Below are 6,000 nucleotides of genomic sequence, written 5' to 3'. Positions count from 1 at the left end.
TGTTCATGCTGCATGTATTCAATGCTTTACATTATTAGTTGAAAAAGAGGGTGATAGTACAAGATAAGCTAATAATAAGAACCATACTTATAAGTATGACGCCATTATTTTTCAATCTATATATAATTAAGGAAAAGTCTAAAGACCAACAAATTTGTTAAATTCTAGCCAGCATGTAATTAGTAAACTAAAAATGAGTAATCTACACCATCGGATGAAATCTCATATCATTAAAAACATCATTGATGATTATTTATTGGTTACAAATCATAAAAGTTAACGACCCTGGCACTTAAATACATGACTAATGGACATTATATATTTCATTGAAACTATATGGTGGCATCATCAACATTGGTGGCATCTACAAACACAATTTGAAAAGGATCATTATTATTAGTCAAAACCAAACGCCTTCCATCTTCATCATCGTATCTTCCAACATCAGAGCAAGTAGCACCACTTATATTGGGACAAAACACAAGCTTGTAACTCAAATCATCATGTCTCTCAATGATAAACCTACCATTGATCAATTTCTTGCCCTCATGATCCCCAACACCAACAATACCAATCCAATCTCTTGGGAATTCGTCATCTCCGGCAACCACCAACCACTTTGAAGATTCCGCACACTCGGGCCTCTCTTCAAATGATATGTCTAGTGACGTGGTGTCTGTGAAGATGATACCAGGATCGTAAATTCCACAGACATGCCATTTATAACTTCAGAATAATCTTGCAAGATAGTGACTGGACACGTTAAGTTTCCGGTCCTTCCAAGCCTAACTCCTCCGGCCGCCGCGCCAAAGATAGCTGGTTTGATATAGAGACTTTGCCCTGGGAAAATAGGGTTTCCATTTGAATCCACCACTTGTTCAACTGCAGCGTAAGAGAAGGATGGTTGAATGTAGGTGATTAGAGCAAAGAGAAAAGAAAGAGTTATGAGTAATGTTGGCTTCATGATTTATATATCAAGAAGAAAGCTTTGTTATATTTATTTGTGTTCATGCACTTAAGGTCTTAACCTCTATTTATAGAGTTACAAGAGTTACATGTTTGAGAGTACCTAGTGCGTGTGAATCTAAAACATCGGATGCATGCATGGAAAAATAGTATATATTTCTTTTTCCCAAATTGACACTCAAGTTCAAATTTTTAAAAGATTTTTTATTATGTTAAAATAAATATGTACACATTGGTCACTATTTGAATCTTTTGTATTAGCATCAAACTTTTGGGATGGATTTTTATGGGTTAATAATATATGAATATTGATGTTACTAACGAGATTAACGACAAATAATATTCGACAATAAAAATAGGAAAAATCTAGAGAGTTAGTAATTTTATTAAATTTTGGCCAACATGTAATCATTAAAAGAAGAGTGAATAATCACATATCATTAGATAAAATTTTATACCATTAAAAATATTATTAATGACTACTTAATAACTATAAATCACAAAAGTTACTGACTCCTAACACTCTTCGTATTGTGACTAATGCAAAAAATTCTAGTACAGAGGATAATTTTGTCTCATTTGTTTTAGCTCATTTAGGATTGAAATAGTATACTTTTAAATTTTGATATAAGACTTGGTTAAAACACTTCTTCATACAAAATTATTATTATTATTATTATTATTATTATTATTATTATTATTATTAGTAGTAGTAGTAGTAGTAGGAGGAGGAGTAGTAGTAGGTATTTCATTTGATATATATTGTGTTTTTATTGTAATAGAAATACTATATGATGATAAACAGAAAGGGTGATGCTAGGTAACTAAAAATAATTATAATATAGAAATGTCACATAAAATTTTTCATTCTCTTGATAAGTAAGTAATATACATTTCTTTATCAAGTATTTTCTTTATCACCTACTATTTTACTACATATTTGGAGTCATTAATGTTCTTTCTAAAATCAATTTCAGTTTCTCCCAAATCAAATCTCTAACATCTCTCAATCACATTACTATCCATTAAAATACAATAATTTTCTGCAAAAATTATAAAAATTAAATTAAAAATTTTAAACAACTTCTACTATACAACTTATATTTTACATATAGACTATTAAAAAATAAAACATAAAATATAAACAAAAATTTAAAAATAAATTTTTAAAAATAATTATTAACTCGTTATATTAAAATCAATAAATAAATATACATATAAATATTAAATAAAAATATTAAAATAATTGAAATCATGACCTATTAGTGCACATATATATGAGATAATTTGAAAAATACAATAAGACGTATAGTTTAAAATTTGATAATATTAATTATAAAAATTTATTAATCATAGACATCATATAGGTATGGAATTATGAATATTATGAGTACAAATTATGGATGTTATTAACATGAAATAGTGGATGTTATGTGTATGAATCTATGAATGTTATGAATAAATTTATCAATTGAATAAATTAATTTAAGAATTTGATATTTTTTAAATTCAATTATGATAAAATTTAAAAACATCTGTGTTAATTTTATAGTTACTTATACAATAACTAGAAAATGATATGTGTATGGATATAATATCTAATAAACATGAATTTAATTTATAGATGTTAGTTGTATGTAATTATGGATGTTATGTATATAAACATATGAATGTTATGTGTATAAACTTAGTTAGTATAATATAATTATAAATACACATAAAAACACAAAAAAAATTAAAACAGTTTATTATCATACCTCATCAAAACTAGTGTAGTTTTTGATATTCTCGAAAATTGATTGACCGGCAATAACCTCGTCACCTGAGTCCATCTGTTGTTCAAATTCTTTAACATTTTCTACCATAGGTACCGTATTAAGATCGAATTCAAATGTCATACTATTTGTAATGATAAAGATGATTTCTTATAAAATTCCTTGACCTATTCTAATTATGCTTGCAATGGTATTAGAGTTGTGAATTTTGAATGAAAATAATTGAATTAATGGAAACAAAATTATATTAGGGTAGCAGATTTTGTATTTTTTCATTGAATGATGATAAATGACTTAACAAAAATAAAAAGTTAATTACAATAAAAAATGATAATGATAATAATAATAAAATAAAAAAGCATGTATGATAATAATCAATTACAATTATTGAATTTATGTGATATTATCGTATTTTTATTAGACAAAAGAATAAAACAAGAATTAATTATAATGATAAATCATAATCGTTATTAATTATTATTATTATTAATCTTTATATGAACATACCAAAGGAACTATATATGCTATTAGTGTGTCTTAGGACAATTAATGTCTTATAATCATTTTTATTTTATTCTTAAATATAAAAATCAAATTATAAAAGAGAATATTAAGTATTGATTACAAGAATACCTAATAGTAAGGGATATGATATTATAATTAATATTATTAATAAGTGAAGTTGATAAGAATATGATAAGTAGAATGATAAAAGAGTGGGCTAAAAAATAAAACTATTATTAAATGATATAAATAAAGTATATTATAAAAAGTGTTAGATAATTATGACTGAAATTTTTTTGTTATCAAACTTTTTTCAAATAAAAAATACCCTAAAATTTCAAAACTCTCTATCTATTTGTTCCAAGTGGGAGCTAGCCGCCCATGTACAAGCAACTAACTCACTACTCTTCCCTTATTCTAGATAAATAGATAGATAGATACTCGTATATCATTACTAAATATGAAGTTACTCTAGATAGTAATTTTAACCAAAAAATTAGTGAAACACATATTTTAATAATTTTATATAATAAAAAATATTTTAAAAAATATTACACACTAAACTATGATATCCCTATTAATATTTTTTAGGTTATCCAATAGCTTTTCAATCATTTAATAAAAAAATAAAAAATAATTTGTAAACAAAAATATAAAATTTGAATCAAATGTTTTGTCTTTTTAATATCTTATTATTATTAGATTAAGTCTTGGAATATTTTAGTAGAATTTGATATATTTAGGTTGAATTGTTATTGAAAACATTAAAAAATAGAAAAAAGATAGAGAAAATTTTAATCAGGTTAAACAAACCAACTCCTTTAATTATAGGTTAACCAGTTCAAGCTTGTTAAGGTCTCGTTTTCACAAGTCTATTTTTGGAGCAAAATATCCACCTAGCTAGTTCAAGTAGTTAAATAGAAGAGTTCGACGAATTTCATTACAAAAAAACTTGTTTAAAACGGTATTTATATTATGGCGGTTTTAAAAAACTGCCATAATATTTGAGTATTATGGTATTTTATGGTGTTGTCATAATGTATTTGCATAAAATAGCGGTTTTTGGTGATTTCGACGGTTTTAAGCCGCCGTTAACTAGATCCATGATTTAAAAAAATAAAAGGTCCAAAATTTTTCTCCAACGACAAAATCCCTGAAACTTCACACTAAAATGGCCTAAAACTCTTCTCCAACGATGAAAATCCTAAAACTACGCACCGAAACTAACGCTGCCACCACTGAAACCCAAAAATGATGCTACCACTGTGCTCTGTTCCGGCGACGATCTGCTCCAGCAACAGTCTTCATTCTCAGCGGCGTTCACCCTTGATCGACTAGAAACTCCTCCATCGAGATTGTGTGCTATGAACTGAAACGCTCTCCTTGTTATCTCCTCTAGTGACGATCTTGATAAACTCCATTTTTAGGGTTTATCATGTACTTAATATAGTGGATTTTATCCATTATTCTCACACTTATTCATACAATTCACATGTTTTACGTTTTTCTTCTTGATTTTGTACCTACAATATACTCGATTGAGCTACTGTGCCGCGAACTGAAACGATGTCACTATGTGAGAGCAAGGTTGAAACAAAGATCTCTTCCAACGATATTCTCCTCCGATGACGATCTCCTTTGGTGGTGTTCTCCTCCGACTACAGCCTCCTTCATCGAGCTACTATGCTTCAAGTTTTTCCTTCCGTCGAGATTCTTAGGTTTTACGAGGTAGGGTTTTTAGGTAGGATTTTGGTCAGGGAATTATTAACTTAGAAATTGGACTTATAATTAGCTTTGATGTTTATCATTTAGTTATATTAACTTATAATTTTGGACTGATTTGATAACAAATCCAAACTAGCTTAACTATATTGATATATGCTCTGTTTCCTATCACTAGTGATTCTGTTTTTCTTGTTTGTGACAATGCGTAATACCTTGAATGTTGTTCAATAAAATTGGTGGTATTATGATTTGATCTCTAGTTACTGGTAGCTCATGTTGATGAATCCTCCTCTCTTTTGTTATATTTTCAATTCAAAGATTAGGATAATAAATTGTGCAAATTGTGTTTCTGTTTTCTTTGGCTGCATGATGATTAATCGTAGCATTTAAATTAGTATTTACAATTTGCTTGTGAGCTTTACATGATGCAATGACATTGTGTTTAAATCCTGGTTGATGTTCATGTTTTTTAGGAGCATTAATTTGATGGATTGTATTGTCATCACTTTTCAAATACTGAAATTTAGTTTTTAATCTGAGCAGATCAAAGAGGAATGTGATTATCTAATCAGTATGGCAAAGCCACACATGCAAAAATTGAGAGTTGTTGATAGCGAAACTGGAACAAGTAAAGACAGCAAGTTAGAGTTTTCTCCCCATATCTTTCCTTGTTCACTGTAAGTCTCTCTATCTCTGTAACTGTCAAATGCTCCAAGTCTAATCTACCTATTACATATAAATTACTGCAATTTGTTTTCTTTTCAATGCCTTCTTGTTTCAGAAGAGCTTGAAGATGTTATTTTTGTGAAGCCAAAACAGCAGGGAAAGTGAGTTCTGGAGCTTTAGAAATAACTAATACCCATTATTCACCATTTTCAAGTAACAATTTCCTTATCCATTTTGCAGATACATCATTGTATTTGATCCTTTGGATGGATCCTCAAATATTGAATCCGCTATTTCTATTGGAACTGTATGAAATTGTCATCTCAAATATAATTGCTGCATTGGAAATAATCACTAAAATTAC

At 28.1% G+C, this 6,000-nt stretch overlaps 1 pseudogene; it reads right to left on the bottom strand.

Moving 5' to 3' along the window:
- Positions 1-332: 332 nt before the first annotated feature.
- Positions 333-964, bottom strand: LOC107489718 (kunitz-type trypsin inhibitor-like 1 protein; annotated as a pseudogene).
- Positions 965-6,000: the final 5,036 nt, after the last annotated feature.

Source organism: Arachis duranensis, chromosome 5, assembly GCF_000817695.3.
Source record: "Arachis duranensis cultivar V14167 chromosome 5, aradu.V14167.gnm2.J7QH, whole genome shotgun sequence".
In the NCBI taxonomy this organism is placed as follows: Eukaryota; Viridiplantae; Streptophyta; class Magnoliopsida; order Fabales; family Fabaceae; genus Arachis; species Arachis duranensis.
The sequence above is the reverse complement of the archived record's forward strand: the minus strand, read 5'-3'. Positions and strand labels throughout refer to the sequence as shown.